This window comes from Lacerta agilis, chromosome 2, assembly GCF_009819535.1.
Source record: "Lacerta agilis isolate rLacAgi1 chromosome 2, rLacAgi1.pri, whole genome shotgun sequence".
Taxonomy (NCBI): domain Eukaryota; kingdom Metazoa; phylum Chordata; class Lepidosauria; order Squamata; family Lacertidae; genus Lacerta; species Lacerta agilis.
Genome location: NC_046313.1, coordinates 57935874 through 57953911, shown reverse-complemented (window position 1 = coordinate 57953911; position 18038 = coordinate 57935874).

Here is an 18038-nt window from a genome sequence, read left to right as displayed (position 1 = left end):
TACATTACTACTGGGAAAACCATAGCTTTGACTATATGGATCTTTGTTGGCAAGGTGATGTCTCTGCTTTTTAAGATGCTGTCTAGGTTTGTCATTGCTTTTCTCCCAAGAAGCAGGCATCTTCTAATTTCGTGACTGCTGTCACCATCTGCAGTGATCATGGAGCCCAAGAAAGTAAAATCTCTCACTGCCTCCATTTCTTCCCCTTCTATTTGCCAGGAGGTGATGGGACCAGTGGCCATGATCTTAGTTTTTTTGATGTTGAGCTTAGACCATATTTTGCGCTGCTCTCTTTCATGCTCACTTTCTGTCATCAAGGTTCTTTAATTCCTCCTCACTTTCTGCCATCAAGGTTGTGTCATCAGCATATCTGAGGTTGTTGATATTTCTTCCGGCAATCTTAATTCCGGCTTGGATTCATCCAGTCCAGCCTTTCGCGTGATGAATTCTGCATATAAGTTAAATAAGCAGGGAGACAATATACAGCCTTGTTGTACTCCTTTCCCAATTTTGAACCAATTAGTTCCATATCCAGTTCTAACTGTAGCTGCTTGTCCCACATAGAGATTTCTCAGGAGACAAATGAGGTGATCCGGAACTCCCATTTCTTTAAGAACTTGCCATAGTTTGCTGTGGTCGACACAGTCAAATGCTTTTGCGTAGTCAATGAAGCAGAAGTAGATGTTTTTATGGAACTCTCTAGCTTTCTCCATAATCCAGCGCATGTTTGCAATTTGGTCTCTGGTTCCTCTGCCCCTTTGAAATCCAGCTTGCACTTCTGGGAGTTCTCGGTCCACATACTGGTTAAGCCTGCCTTGTAGAATTTTAAGCATAACCTTGCTAGTGTGTGAAATGAGCGCAATTGTGCGGTAGTTGGAGCATTCTTTGGCACTGCCCTTCTTTGGGATTGGGATGTAGAATGATCTTCTCCAGTCCTCTGGCCACTGCTGCATTTTCCAAACTTGCTGGCATATTGAGTGTAGCACCTTAACAGCATCATCCTTTAAAATTTTAAATAATTCAGCTGGAATATCATCACTTCCACTAGCCTTGTTATTAGCAGTGCTTTCTAAGGCCCATTTGACTTCACTCTCCGGGATGTCTGGCTCAAGGTCAGCAACCACACTACCTAGGGTGTACGAGACCTCCATATCATTCTGGTATAATTCCTCTGTGTATTCTTGCCACCTCTTCTTGATGTCTTCTGCTTCTGTTAGGTCCTTCCCACTTTTGTCCTTTATTATGGTAATCTTTGGACGAAATGTTCCTTTCATATCTCCAATTTTCTTGAACAGATCTCTGGTTTTTCCCATTCTGTTGCTCATTTAAGAAGGCCCTCCCGTCTCTCCTTGCTATTATTTGTAAATCTGCATTCAGTTTCCTGTATCTTTTACGATCTCCCTCGCATTTTGCTTGCCTTCTCTCCCCCGCTATTTGTAAGGCCTCATTGGACAGCCACTTTGCTTTCTTGCATTTCCTTTTCATTGGGGTGGTTTTCGTTGCTGCCTCCTGTATAATGTTATGAGCCTCCATCCATAGTTCTTCAGGCACTCTATCCACCAAATCTAAATCCTTAAACCTGTTCTTCACTTCCACTGTGTATTCATAAGGAATTTGATTTAGATTGTATCTTACTGGCCCAGTGGTTTTTCCTACTTTCTTCAGTTTAAGCTGGAATTTTGCTATAAGAAGCTGATGGTCTGAGCCACAGTCAGCTCCAGGTCTTGTTTTTGCTGACTCTATAGAGCTTCTCTATCTTAGGATATTTTAAAGTTAGAATCAGTCACTTGACTGGTGAAATATAAAAATTAACATTATAATACAGATGAGAGAAGTTTGATGTTAATAGTCATTGTATGTTCAGATATTCATTTACCTGAGCTATTTTAAAGTCAAACACATGACACATGAAATCAACTATTAACAATTTAATTGTTGTAAATGTTCAAGGATTAGTCTTAAAAGACATGAACATTATTCAAAGCAGAACAGCTATAGAAGAAAAAACTGAAATATTTTGAAAAGAAGTTCAGATTTTACTGTGGATTGGAATACCATTTGGGATGTGGACCATGCTAGCTTACAGCATGTTATTTCATAAGCTTGTTATTGGGATCTATCCTAAATGGTATTCAGCCCCCAGTAAAAAAGATTTTTAAAAAGTATTTCCAAGCAGCTCACTTACTTTTGTTTGCATATGGTACTCAGCAATTTTAGTGAAACCTTATTGAAGTCCTTGATGCATAAAACAAATACATTATTATCAGAGCTTCCAATGACTTTGTTCTTTACGTTTTCCACGGAAATAGTTGCACATAGAGGGCTCAGCATGAATCTGTAATCCCACAAATAGGTTTATTTAACATCTTACAGGTTATACATTTTATTCAGTCAGTTTGGAAAGTGGTTTTACTTCAATAAAGCATTCCCTAGCTGGAACCCTGTGCATTAAGAAGCAGCAAAAAGGCATATTGGGGATGGTGTGTGTTGCAGATAGTGTAATGCAAGCATGCCAAGTACACCTTTGCTCATTCATACACTAGAATTTGTTTTGCTGCATATAGCTGTCATCAATATCCTAAGAAGGCATTTTGAGCAGATGGTTAATGACAGGATTAGCTTTCTCGTCTGGATGTTTAATGGGATCTAAGGATGTAATGTGAGGTTCTTTCATTTAGTATGTCTTACCCTGCAACTGTACTGTGTTAAGTTTGATCATGTTGCTCAATATTATGCATCTACTCCCCCCCCCAAAATGTATCACTCTAAACGTTAACCTGGAAAAAATTAATTTTTTACCAAAAAGTTTATCTAGCCTCAGAATGTTGCTTCAGTCACAACAATACACTTCAAAACTGTAGGTTTTTTTTAATGTAGTTCTAAACATACTTAGAAGGCAGTAATTCCTGTTGAATTCAGTAAGATACACTTCCAGGTAAGCATGCTTAGACTTGTCCTCCACTTGTAATAGAACTTGAAAACAATGTTTATTGGGATATGAAAATTCAGAGATTCTGTAGTAAAAGTTGTTGTCAGCTACAGAATACAAGGAAGGTAATCATTGGACCCTCCCACCAGGATTAGAGCCAAAACAAGGCCACTAAGAAACAAGAGGGAGGTGTCTGCATGAAATATTGCTTGTCAGTAAAAAGAAAACAGGAACAGGGTGGTGGTGACAGCGTGAATAAATTAGTTGCCCTATTTGTGTCCCTTTCAACTTCTGGTATGCGGTACTGTAGAAGGGCTGTTCTGGCACCCAGAACAGGAGCAGTTGTCTTATTCTTTCTAATGGTAAACTCTGTGGGTCAAGCATCTGTTCATAAGCAAAACAGGGTATTATAAAAATACAGTAGTGGTTCTACATACCTGAGGGTCTCCTTCAGTACACAGAAATATAAACAGAGAAGGTATGAGATTAACCCCCCCCCCCCAAGTTATCTTGAGAAGGACAGCTTCCAGGATTTATGGACTGTTGAAGGCAACAGCATATAAGAAAATATTCTAAGTCAACTCACCCCATTATCTATAAATGGAGTTCCTGGGTTCTTCTATTTATTTCATAAAGTGTGTACACTGCCTGATTGTAACCTGCTCTAATGTGTATGTTTTTTTAAATATGTGAATAAAACATTTAAATTATCAATAAAAAACAGCTCTGTAAATCATTCAAAATATAAAATAAACAGAAAACTTAAAAGAGGCACTTCTCTCCCGAGATGAAAGTGATTCTATGGATGACTTGTAGAAATCCAGAATTTTAGCACAGCTGTGATGGGCAAGAAGCATGAGCAGCCAGAAACATGCAGAGAAGATACCATGTGTGTTATTTTGTGTGAAAAAACAAAACAAAAAACTTATTTTTAAATAAAACTTGGGTGCAAGCATGTTCATGGAGCGCAAAGCTTTCTGCATTTGAATGCTGGATATAGATTGAGAGGAAGTCTGAGAAAATAATTTAAGTAGATTGACCTTTCCAAGTCTAACCCGAGGTACAGTACATTTTATCAGAAAGGTTTTTGGCTGAAAATCCAAATCAACCTCAGTCCCACATCTAACCTACACTGTTAACAGAATAGACTATAGGAATGTTGTAAGTTTGTCCCTGTTGCAGCCACAGGTCCCTCAACCTACAATATACTCTAGAACAGGGGTGTTCAACCGTTCGACTGCGATTGATAGGTTGATCCCCAGATGACCGTGGTCGATTGCGGGATCCTTTCTGCTTGTGTTGTTTAGAATCATGTCTCTGCCTCCCTCCCCCTCCATCTTTCCCTGCGTTGTGTTTAATGGGTGTTCCTTTGTTGTCTGCTGTAGCGTTTGCCTGTTAGCAACTTTGTTTTTGGTGAACGATTTATTGCAGTTCTTCACACTTACTGTTAAAAAAGGAGTTTTTGAAGCCCCCCCAAAGCTCAACAACTTTGATTTTCTACCCTAAAAAAAGCTCAACAACTTTGAGCTACCCCCCCCAAGCTCGGCAACTCCGAACCCCTCATCACTGCCCACCCCACCCCCACCCCCGGCAGTAGATTGCAGTCTCTTGGGAGTTGGATGTCCCTGCTGTAGAATATTGCTTAATCAGGAACTGTTGCCTCTTTGGATAAGCAACCCCTAGTTTAACTATTAGTTAAGCAGAATATAGTTAGTTTCAGCAGTGATTAACTGAATGAAAATGATACTAATATTCTGCAATGACTGGCTAAGGCTTGCAGCCTGATTCTCAAAAGTGTTTTAGCCGGCTTTCATCACACCTAAATCAGTGATGTCATGTGGGTGAGTGTTTTAAAGAACTTAGCAAGTACTGCAGGTTGCTACAATGGGGTTGGCACAGAAATGTTGCCTTATGATTCTGGCTCAGGAGACACTTGGATGTGGTGCTGGGCAGAATCAAAGAAAGACGATGTCATGATATCTGAGCCACAGTTTTGCCCTGCTTACTCTATTCTGTTCTGCTATAGGTGTGTTTCTGCCTATTGGCTTGCTGATAAAGTTAATAGCCCTTTTCAGGGACTCGACCTTAAAATATCTTCCATTAACTGAACATGTATTGCTGGATTTTTATAGCTGGTTAAACTGGCAGCTTCAATGCAGCCATGCAGAACTGTAAAAACATTTCAAGCACTCTCTCAGACAACATGGTTTTACTAAAGGCCACAGAGTAATGACTGCAAAAGTAAAAGGAGTTGGGTATCTCTTGTTCCAGAAGGAAAAGGCAAAAGCCAATTCTATAAAAATCAGAGTTTTATCATAAATTCAGCAATCAAGAGTTTTATCATAAATTCAGCAATCCTTTTTGCTTCTTCCCCACTGTGGCTGGGCTAAGGTTTTCTGTAGTAGGTCTTATCGCTTAATGCATCAAGCACCACCACTTTACAAGACCTAATTATATCAGCTGCCTATTTGGGCAGCATTGCAAATCTTTCAGCCAGCTACTGTAGTTGTGCCTTTAATGTGCAAGCATTAGCACAATGATTGGGAATGTTTTCTGGGTGGAAGCACATGTTACCATGATAGACAGCTTTTGGGGACTGCATTCCAGAGCCACACACAGTCACACATCCTTAACACACAATATACACACAAAACTATTAGCCATGGAAACAAAGGCATATGTTTAAGTCTTAGTAACTCCACTTGAAGTTTACATTCCATTTTCCCTATAAACTTTTTTTTAAAAAAAACAAAGTTCATTAAAAACAACAACAGCACTCCTACACCCTTTATTAGCCTGACTATTCAAAAGGTAAAAACAGCTCAGTAATCCTAGCAGAGGAATGCAGATAACATCAATGCACAGCTGAGCTGCAGGCCCTGCCTGACAGCTATTCAAAGCCTCAAATTTCAAAATACAATTCCCTCCCAAAAATGACATGCACGCAGATGCAAAATGCAGGGGCTCTTTTTTTCATGTTTGGAAGGATCAGATGTCTGTCTCCCTTCTGAGACATTTCCCCCTCTACTTTCATCTTGCAGCAGATCCTTGCAGAGAAAGGAGCTGCAGTTGCACAATTTGCACAGCATCAAAGCCTTTTCCCACTCAGCTGTTCACTGCAGAACAGCTGATAGGTAGGAGGGGATCCCAAGGGCCTCATGAAATGGCATGGGGTTCCCCGCCCCCAGTCTTAGCAGGTGACTCCTTGCAGGTGATTTTGTTTGCTTGTTGTGGTCTGGCCAGTTGGCAATCGGTGCTGAATGCTGGCTATTTTATCAATATCATATTCTTATTTCATGGCCATAATAGACAACTCAAATTCTTGAGCTTTATTTTAGAACAGTAAGTAACAACTCTTGGTCACTTCTGACAATGAGAACGTACTCCAGGTGGATAGGGGCTTAAAAGTGGCAAGAAGGGAGACTGTGGTGGTTCCCTGTCATCTGCAGCTGTTGCCCACCCTATTTTACTGACTGGGGAGGATCCACTGTCCCCATATTGAAGGAAAGAAAAGGAGCTGCAAAATACTGTCAAGAGCACAGTGGTATGCATGGGCCATGAAGTTCTCCACGGGTTGCTAAATCCAGACCTTTGAAAGTAAAGCACTGATGCCCTGAACTGGGCCCAGAAGTAGACAGTCAGCCAATGTACTTGGGGCTAAAATTGGATGTGAATGTTCCCTGTGGTTCATAAGAACTTAAGAAGAACCTACTGCATCTTGCTCAAAAAAGATCCTTTTGCCTTTCATTGTGCGCAACTGTCTTATTAGAGTCGCCTTGGCTTTCCATATTAAAGTTGCCATGTAAAACACTGAATGTTCAGCATCCCCTCTATTTCCAAGGTTTTGGGAAAGATGAGCGAGAATCCTCATGTTAGTCCAAACACCACTGACCTTGGACAAGAAGGTGGCGTCAGCAGGCTTGGAGGAACCTCAAAGTCTGCAGAAATAATAATGAAAAGAAACTGTATGGGGTGGGGGGAGCATAGAGCGAGACTCCCGAAACAGCCCACTGAAGACTGAGTACAGTGGTACCTCGGGTTAAGTACTTAATTCGTTCCGGAGGTCCGTTCTTAACCTGAAGCACCACTTTAGCTAATGGGACCTCCTGCTGCCACTATGCCGCCAGAGCACGATTTCTGTTCTTAGGAGGAGTTCTTAACCTGAAGTGTACTTAACCTGAAGCGTACTTAACCCGAGGTACCACTGTATGCCCTGGCTACAGAGCGTTGACTGCTTAGGGAACTGGGTGGGAGATGGCAGTGGCAGAGCTAGCCGCTCGGGTACCCAGAGCAGCGCACATGCTGTGCACCCACGGAGTGGGGCAAGCCATCTGGGGGGAGGGCAAGCTGCCTATTGGGGGCGATCAGCGTGGCAATCAGCACCCGGGGGGATTTTGTCACCCCCCTCCAGGATGATAACCGGGGCGACTGCCCCCCCTTCCTACGCTCCTGGGAGATGGAATGCAAGGGAGTATCATGTGAGAGGGCATGGCTGACTGGAACCCAAAACAGAGCCCTCCATCTTGCAACATTTTGTCGTAGATCTCCCTTTGAAAAAAATAATTATTTTGTTCAGTCTGCAGGGAAATAAATCTGAGTCTGAGCTACTATACCTCTTTCCAGTGGTGTAGCGAGGGCGGGGCGTAGGGGGGGCGGGGGCCCCAGGTTCCAAGGGAGGGGGTGACACTTGGGCTGGCCCCACCCCCCGAAGGGCCCCGAGCAAGCCGCGGAGAGGCAGCCTCACCCCACAGCCTGCTTGCAAACCTCGGCAGCCTGCGAGCAAGCCGTGGAGCGAGGCCACACCGGCCTGCCCAGGGCCCGCCTGCCAGCGCCACTATGGGCGGCTCGTGTGCCGCTGCTGCTGCTCCTGCAGCGACCTTGCAAGCCACTAAGCGATCAGCTGCGGAGTGAGCATGCGCCAGATTTGGCGCATGCTTACTCCGTCCTGACGTTGCGTCATGACATCACGACGCAACGTCAGGACGCCCCGCCCCCAGGGGGTGCCTCCATTCGCCGCCCCGGGTAGCAAGGAGGCTTCCTCTGTGCCTGCCTCTTTATTACCTGCAACATAACGCTGGCAGGTTGCACCTCAGTCCTAACGCTGTCTTTCTGTGGCACATTACATTATCTGTGTTGACAGATCTGTTTGTTCTGTTATGCTAAATGGTAAGAATAATATGGAAATAGCATGGCAGCTTAGTTCAGGTAACCAAGTAAGATGATCTATGTTTTCTCCTGCTGACAGTAAGCAGATATACACTAATTAAAGGACTAGTATCAGAGAAGCCTCTTTAAAATAAAGCTAGGGTGAGGGGGCAGGAATGTTTGCTGACTGAAACATATTTAAGATCCTGCAAGTATTGCAGGACTGTTGTGAGGCACATAGTGCTATATTTAGTGTTACGTGGAAATCCCATTTTAGTTCCACTTCCAGCTAATTTCAGAAGAGCTTTGGCCCGTGTGTGTGTGTGGGAAATCCCCAAAACATTCCTTAGCCAGCATACCACAGTGTGAAATTATATGCAGTTTTCAAATATGTAATTAAATTCTATCTGATTTGGTTTTGGTCTCATAACAAATTATTTGCTCTGAAATCTTTAGCAATCCACAGCTGATGTCTGAATCTTCGCTATACTCAGCAGATTAGTCTGGGGTGGTTGCATCAGGCCCATGAAGGGGGAGCATCCAAGTACCCTTGCCCCAGGCCTCGGAGGGCTAAGCTGGCTGAGGGCCCCACTAGGACTTGCACTGCCTTGCCAAGGAGAAGACTCTGGTCCTGGGCCTCAGACAAGCTCTGCGTGGGCCTGGGTTGCATGGACAGTTCTTCTATACCAGGGACATCCAACTCGCAAGAGACTGCGATCTACTCACAGAATAAAAAACTGGCAGTGATTGACCCCTGGGGGGGTCAGGTCTAAGTTGTTGAGCTTTTTTTAGGGAGGGGAAAGGGGGAAAGTCACTCACCAAAAGATAAGATCACTGAGGAAACAATCTACCTCATAGCGAAAACTCAATCTTATGCCACCGAAAAGGAAAAGAAGCCCGTGGTTGACTGAGGTCGACCAGGTTCGACCTGTCAGACATCCCTGTTCTATACAAATAATTTAGAAATAACTTAGACTGCCTGCATTTCCTTGCTGCTATATGGAAAAGCACATGAATCTGACCTTTGAATAGTTTATAAGTAAACCGAATGTGTGGTCTGTTTCTATGCAAAGGGAAGTAGGGAACTTTGCAAGCAACTTAGAAAGGGGTATTTTAAATGTCTAACAGGCTATATTTCCATGCTTTATCATCTGCATATTTTGTGGTTTTATATCTGTTGGGGTTCTCTCATCGAAGAGTACTTGCCCCAAACCTGGGTTAGCACTGAAAGCTAATCAGATTCCTTTAAAAATCTGCTTTAAATATCTTTCACATCATGCTAAAGTTCTCTGAACCCAAACCCAGATGTGACTCTCTCATGTCAAAATTGGTGTGGCCAAAATTTCAGAGTAGGCATGGCTCAAGTGTAAAAGTGGATGGGGCCAATTTGTGTTGGGTGGGGGTTGAGTATGTAGCTTATAGCTTGCGTTTTTAAAGTGCTCTGTAAGTGTTCCCACATACTAAGGTAGAAGATGCACTGGATTTTTTAAAAAAAGGATGCAGTTCTGGGAATAAAGATCCCCAAATTTACTATTTGAGTGCTGTGATTTCCCTGCAATACGTGCTAGCTTGAGGAAATATATTTGGGATTGCATATAACCCTATGCAATTAATAATGCACTGGAAAACATCATTTGGAAAGTCCAGCTATCTTGACAGTTAAGTGCTAAAGCCATCCATGAGTAAAAGCATATTTAAAATAGTTGCTGAAAACTTTTGTAATATTGGCTTTGCCGTGTTATTTGATGTGTCATAGGGTGTGTTGGATTGTTTTGCTCAATGTTACTCACATAATGTTAGCTGAATCCAAAGTGATTGTGAAATGTTTTGGCTTCCTCGTTTCACGTCATAGGAGAAAGATTATGATCAGTGTGCGTGTTAAAGATGGTCTGGTCTGGGAAATGGTTAGGAAATATGGATCCGCATATGACAGTCAATGCTAACAAGCCAATTCCAAAAATGGTTACTCTGAAGTAAGTGCTGCTGAGCTCAGTGCGACTCCTTTGTGCGGCTAGAACTGAAGCCATCTTGCCTGCTGTGTTAGCAGCCAGGTCTAGCTGAGTGGTGGGGAACCTTTGTCTTCCCAGATGTTGCAGGTGGGTAGCTGTGTTGGTCTGCCATAGTCGAAACAAAATAATAATAATAATAAATTCCTTCCAGTAGCACCTTAAAGACCAACTAAGTTTGTTCCTGGTATGAGCTTTCATGTGCATGCACACTTCTTCAGATACACTTTACACCAAGAACAAACTTAGTTGGTCTTTAAGGTGCTACTGGAAGGATTTTTTATTTTTATTTTGTTCCCAGATGTTGTCAGGCTTCAGCTCTCTTCATCCCTGTCCACCTGCAGGGCTGGCTGCAACTAAAGGGATCCGGATTCCAAAAACATTTTCCGCAACAAAGGTTGCCCATCCCTGTGCTAGCTGATAGGCTGAAACTGGAAGCATGGCAACTCTTACTTCCAAGGCTCCCTAAGAGTTGCAGGTAGCATTCACCTAATGAACACCATCAGCAGAAAGCCCTGCACAAGGACTTCCACTTGTGCAATGGGACTTGGCCTCCTCTCCTCCCCTGTACCCGCCCCCCCCCCACTGCCTGAAATGGACTGAGAGGGGTGTCTCAAGAGAACCTGTAGAACAGTGCACCGAAGGAGGAGTGGGGAGGGCACCTTCCCAAACTGAAATGCTTGTGTGGGCGGAAGGTTCATCATAGTGAGACGCTGAATTCCACCCTGCGTCTCTGACGATGGTTTGTGTGGGTTCTTCCTTGTCTCTAATGAGCACAAAAAGCGATTCACTTTATTTCTTATGTTGTATTTTATTGAATTACAATATAAGAAATAAAAGAAGCAACGCAATACAATTAAAGTCAGTGTGACTATTTAATGCCATGGGTGCACCATCTCCTGTCTCCAACTACAAATCCACAGATGCCACAGCCCACCTGAATGAAGCTTGCAGACCACAGTTTGAGTACCCTCTCAAGGATTAAAGTGTCGTTAAGTGCCCCCTAGTTAATTTGTCTTCACCTGGTTGGTTTGGATCAGCGACTGTGTTGCAACCTGGCCCTAGAGAGTGTGGCAGCAACACTACCACCATACAAACATATGGTAATAAAAACTGAGAAGGTGGATCCTGGATCTAAAGTGGTTGAAGACTACTGTCCTAAGCTTTAGAGAGCTATTGTCAGTTTGATATCTGAAATGAATGAATGTAATTAATTAAATACTGCCATTCACAAAACAAAGGCACTGGTTTCCTTGAACAAATTACTATGTCTTATTGGGGCTGCATGCCTTCCCTCAAAACAGGGCTGCAAACCTGTATGGATCACTGAAGAGAAAGGTGGGGGGGGGGGTGTGCCTTTTTTTTTTAACCGAAAAAGCTTCACCACAAAGTATTTAGGTGCAATGGCAACTGTTCACCACTAGAGGCTACTGTGTTCCTTTTAACAATACAAATTGCCTCAAGTTTTTGTTGGGCATTGTGGTTTGTTGCTATTTGTTGGGACACAGAGAAACCTTAATATATTTTATCACAAAGATGGGAGCTTTAAATTTAAGCCTTCAAACTGTGTATGTGTGTGTGTGTGTGGCTGGGGCAAAGTCACCCCACATTGCGGGGGGGGACTTCCAATCCCCCCCCCCCAAGAAATAACAAATTATCAGGGCATGAATTGTTTCCTTTCCCATTCTTTTCCTATAATACATATGTTTTGATGCCCTTACTAGGTATCCTTGGATGGAAAGCTGATTTAGCAACGTCAATGGAAAAATGAACTAAATCAAGCGCAATGATACCTTAACGCAGTGATCTCTTCCAAAGATTATTCACAATACATTGTTGAGAACTTGTCTTTTGAACTTGGAACATGTCCCAGTTTTTATCTTCTTCCACTTGCCGATGGTGTGCGAATGTGTAGAATTATGTGACACAGGGTGGGTGGAAGGCTGTGCTAAGGCATTAAATGTTTTATAGGACTTAAGTGCAGGTGTTCATTCTGCAAGGCCTTTTGTTTTGTGAGAGGTGCGCAAACAAATGAGTTTCAGTTTATCCAGCTGGTGATGTCTTAAAATACCTTTTAGTTGGTTTCAAACAGATTAGAATCAGAGGACTTCTAAGGGATAGTCTGCACCTCTATGAGAAAGCACGGGAAGTCTCAGGTTCAAAGATCTCCATGTAGGACTGGGAAATACTTTTGCCATTTTTACCCTGCAGAGCTACTAATCATTGTAGGCCACAGGGGAGCAGACTTCAAGCTCTCAGGATCTACCTTCTTTTTTTACCAGAACCCAGTGATCCACCAACTAGAGCCAGCTACAAAATACATACAGTTGTACCTTGGATCCCAAATGCCTTGGTACTCGGACGTTTTGGCTCCCAAATGCCACAAACCTGGAAGTGAGTGTCCCGGTTTGCTAATGTTTTTTGGAAGTCGAACATCTGACGGGGCTCCCGTGGCTTCCAACTGGCTACAGGAGCTTCCTTCAGCCAATTAGAAGCTGCGCTTTGGTTTCCGAACGTTTTGGAAGTCAAATGGACTTCTGACATGGATTCCGTTCGACTTCCAAGGTACGACTGTACACTTAGAATTAAAGACTTCTGAGCTCAGACATTTGCTCTGGCTACCAGAACTGAATTTAGTTCATAGTCTTGGTTACTACACACTTGCTTCGATTCGGCAGTATTTGCAGGGGGTCATTAGTTTCTGCCCCACCCTTCAACCTGGATATTTATGGGGCAGTTCACAATATTCTAAGAAAGCACTTCATAAAATTTATCTCAGTCCAGCCCTAAGATAAAAACGTAAAGCCAGTTTACAGCAACCCAGCAAGGAGAAACGTTTTTTTCCTACATCAGCCTCAACATAGTTTCAATGTAAGATTGGGGGGGGGGGAGTTGATAATTTAGAGGACGGTCACATTTCCAAGGGGCAGGGAATTCTACATCTGGGATGCCATAGCAGAGAAGGCCTTGCCCCATTTTGGTGCATAGCAAACTGCAGATACTGATGGAACCATGAGCAAGGCTTCAAGGTGCATGTTGGCAGATAATGGAAAAAGGAGTTCATTCAAATACTTTGGTTCCAAGCTGTGTAGACAATTGTCACCTGCTTAAAATGGGCCTGGTAATAAACAGGCACCCAGTTCACCTCTTTGTGGATGGGTGCAATATGGTACCATTTTGCAAAGCTTGTCAATAGCTTGGTAGCTGCATCATACACTAGTTGCAACTTTTGGACCATCTTCAAGGACTGCTCCACATAGAACACATTGCAGTAGTCTAAACCTGAGATTACTAGAGGCTGTATCACTGCAGCTAGGCTATGCCGACCCAGAAGAGTCTGTGACTGGCAAACCAGCTGGGACTGGATGTAAGCACTCCTTGCTACAGAGACTACCTGGGCCTCATACAACACTGATGGGCCAGTAGAACCCCAAGCCTATGACACTTCTCCAGGAGAGCAGACACGGTTTAAGTGTTAGTGGTAAGCTAAAATCCATTGTGGAGTTATTCCACTGTATAGAGAACATTAGTTTCAGCTTAAAGCCAGTCCAGTCTTATATTGATGATGAAGGTCATGGGTCAAAAGTGGACGGCTTTTGTGACTCGCTGATGTAACCTTGGAAAGATTTAAGCAGCAATTTGCGTAATGCAGAACGATATCTTCCTGAAGAAGACTGTTTTAGTTCCACGTTTCCATAGCAACCTAGGACATAATAAAACAAGCAGATGTTAGGGAGGGTTTCAAAGTTTAAAGTTCCATAATAATAATAATAATAATTGCATCAATCAGACAGGCTAATCGTAATGGCAAGACAAATACATATTTGGAGAGGCTTAAGATGCTTAAAGGATATGAGAATTTGAGCATTTCTGGGAGCTAGTCATTTGGTTTGGCATACTTCTTTCATTCTACTTATTTTAATTTCACCTTATTCTCTCTTTTTCATTTTTCCATATCCTTTTTACTCTCAGATCCATTATGCAATCCATAAACTAGCTAAACTGGAATCTAAAGCTTGATCTAAAGCTAGCTATGAAGGCTGTATTATCTACTCTCATGGTCAGAGGCAATATGTCTCAGAATGCTAGTTGCACTGAGTTCCTGTTCACTGGCTTCCCATAGGCATCTGGTTGGCTGCTGTGAGAACAGAATGCTGGACCACACAGAACTATGGCCTGATCAAACAGGGGCCTGCTTATGTTCTTAAACAGTTTGACTGCATTCCCCATGGTCCAGCAGTTTTCTGTGATTGTGTGCAAATTGAGGTGCCAACCATCATTCCAATGGACTGCCCAGTGAATAGGATTAATGAGTAGTCAAGAAGGCTATTCCCATACTCCAACTGACAGAGGGAGGTGCCGCTAACACCTAACATAGTGGGAAGGAGACAAATTGTGCCACTGTGGACCATTGTGCCATACTGCCCTTCATCCAAAAATCACAGGGCGGATTACAAGTTTTATAAAATTATATGTTTATTAAATTTATTGCTGGCACTAAAAAGGTCCTTAAGCAATTTACAACCAAAGTAAAAAAAAAAAAGATGCAATAATAAACACTATGAACACAGATTTAACAATATAATATGTCACACTGGAGCGCAAGAAAACAAAAACGACTTTGGTGCTGAAACAATGACAAGGCTGGTGTCAGGCAAGCCTCTGTGGAGAAAGTATTCCTGTTGCTGCCACCCTCTGGACTTCTCTTGAAGGTGACATGTAGAGAAGAGCCGCAGGTGATTTCAAGGTTCAGGCAAGTTAGTGTGGGAAAGGCCATCTTAAGTACAGTAGTTAATGGACTGCATGGAGGGTGGCACCAGGAGGACTCCATCTCAACCTGCCTTGTCCATTCTTACTCCTCCTTGGTGCTCCTCTGCTTTCCTCACCTGGGCCCATTGCTAGGCAGGGACTTGTCAAGCTGGTTCCTGTCCCCTCTATCTCCTCACATCTGAAGCTGTTTTCCAGTGTTGTTCTGTTACAGTCAAAACAGTCTTGTAGAACCCTAAGGGTGAACATATTTATTACAAAATATAAAGCTATATAGACAACACTCCACTATTTGTTTATGTCTGCCATGAAAACACAAGAAAAGCTTTTAAACAGAACAAACCTTTTTTTTTAAGGAATAGAGAAGACTGAAGTTAATCATAAGTGGGCATGAAATTAATAAACCCAATATGAAAATTGCATGCTCCTTGACGAGTTCGCAGCTCAACCTACTGAATGTAGAGTGATACAGTAACACTAAATAAAGAGTCAAAAATAATGTCCCCACTTTGTTTGCCTGCAAAGGTATTCCTTCAACTTTCAAAGGAAGGCTTTTTACACCTAGCCCTCTGAAAAAGTTGAGGCATTGAATGACCCCATGATAATTCTGTAGACATTTGGAACCCATATGGGGCATATAGACTGAAGACTTGTTGGCATACCCATATATGATGGCCAAAGTCTTTATCTGCCCAATACTGATACTCCTAGGCCAAGGTAGATGCTTGCCAGTGTGTACCTGGTTTCAGTTAAGCAAATAGCTTGCCTGGTGCAGAGATGGGGGGGGGGAGCACCAAGCTCTGTTGGGACCATAGCATGGGAGGGATGGGTTTTTAACCCTTTGCTGCCCCCATGGTCCCAGTTGGAATCCTGCCCCCCCCCATGCCATGCCTCTCATTCACAAAGGGAGAGAAGTTCCCATTCATGACATTTTTCTAGACCAGTGTGTACTCCTTTTCCAGCTAATAAGATTACCCTCCTGTTACAGTAACACATGTAAATTATGACCACACACACACTTAACCCCCCCACCTCTTTCCCTCAAGCCATCTGTACAGCGTTAGGGGAGGTGGGAAGAGAGGGGGAACGAAAAAAAATGGAAATAATACTGAATAGACTCTTTCAGAAGTCTTGAAATCCAAAAAAAAAAAAAGCTTTTGGCAGAGAGGTGCCAAAGAGATGAAAAAGAAATTTACGAGGCTGATGATGATCCTTTTTCAACACAAACTAGATGTGTCCTCGTATAAACACAAACTAGTAGAGAGTTCATCTCATTTTCTCAGGCACATAATGATTTATTTACAGGCTGCCAACTACTTAACAATGGTGTGTCCTGCCACCCCCACCCCCACCCCGTTGATTTTTCTTATCATGTCATTAACATATTAAAATGCTTTTCCAGCCCCAGTGGAAGGGATGGTTTGGAGGTTCTTAACCAAGATCCACTTTCCTTGACTGACCAAACACAGACAAACCACTTGGTGTTATAAAAATATTTGTGTCCTTTACTGCAGTCTACATGAAACCCTGTTAAAATTTACAGGAGAGGGGAATAACTTCACATCTGTAGATAATGAGTTGGCACCCAAGTCCTAAAGGTTTGTATCAGCTAGAATATTTGTGTGTGAGAGTAAGAGGGTAGTGCCACATCTCTGCAAGGTCAGCAGCTCTGCTCTATGTTTTAGTTGCGCCATATATAACTATACTATTTGCTGTTGTATAATTTAATATTACTGAGGGGTTGTAGTAATGTGACATGAGTTGTCTCGTGAGTTCCGCCATTTAACATGTCAAACTTGCAGAAAAGAGAAAGGAAAAGGGCTCAAAGCAAAATCGTAAGAGCATACGAAGAGCGTGCTGGGTCAGGCCAATGGCCCATCTAGTCTAGCATAGCCTCTCCTCCTCCAGGAGGGGAGGGGTTGTGGTTGGGAGCCGGTTCCCGCATCATCGTGGGGGCATTTCGCCCCCAGCCTTACCTGCCTTACCTTTGTCCGGCTGCCGTGCCGCGCCCCTAGCAGTCAGCCAATAGGGCTGGCAAGGGGGCAGGGTTTAGTTGCTCTTAGGGCAGCCGCAGCAGCGTCCTCCGCCATTCTGCGTCACTGCTTCATCAGATCACCCGTCCACCCTCCCTTAGGTTGGCTCTGGTTAGGACATTGCTATGGACTTCAGTTGGTCACCTTGTTTATGCAAGGGGCCTGGTAGGAGTTTTTCTCCAATTGGCAAATTGGCTCAGCCTCTTGGTTTTTCGCCTACCTCGTAGCAAATTGTCACAACTCTGTTAGATTGGCGGTTAGGCATTGGGTTTAGTGTGGTATCGGAGGGCAAGGTTCAGGCCATCGCCTAACCCTCCAATTGCTGGATATTCCGTAAGGAATCTGGCGGCCGTGGATCCTGTCCGACGCCCTGTTGGTGGCTAGGGCCATGGCACGACCCCCGGTGACTTCAGGGGTGGAGCTTCCAGTTGTATCTCACATCAACAGGCTCCACCTCCTGGGCGGTTAACCCTTGAGTGACTCCACGCTCTGCGGGGGGAGTCAACTGTAGTTTGTTCAACCCAATGCCTAAGCCAATACCATTCACATGCTGTAACCAATAAAAGTTGTGACCTTTTTCCTTCCATTAACCAAAAATGTTTTGTGTCACTGAGTTTTATTTCTGCATGCGGGAGCCAGGTCCTCGAATTACAACCTTTTCTCACAGTGGCCAACCAGATGCCTGTGGGAAACACACAAGCAAGACCTGAGCACAGCACCTTCTCCTTTCCTGTGGTTCCCAGTAACTAGTACTCAGAAGCATTTCTGCCTCCAACTGGGGTGGCAGAGCATAGCTTCATGTCTACTAGTCCTCAATAGCCCTTTCCTCCACAAATGTGACTAATCTGCTTTTGAAGTCATCCAGGTTGCTGGCCGTCACTGCCTCCTGTGCAAGCGAGTTCTGCAGTTTACGCTCTACATAAAGAAATACTTTCTTTTATCCACCCCAAATCTTCCAACATTCAGCTTCACTGGTTGTCCACAAGTTCTAGTGTTATCTTATCACGCTGAGCTATCTGCTCTGTTTATTTTATGAGATTTCCCATAAACTGACATTGTTTTCAAGGCTTTAGCCCTTGGATTAAATGCTGCCCACCAGACAGAAATTGGTCTGTGCTTTGTATCTAGGGAAACATTTGACTCACACACTCAAAAGTT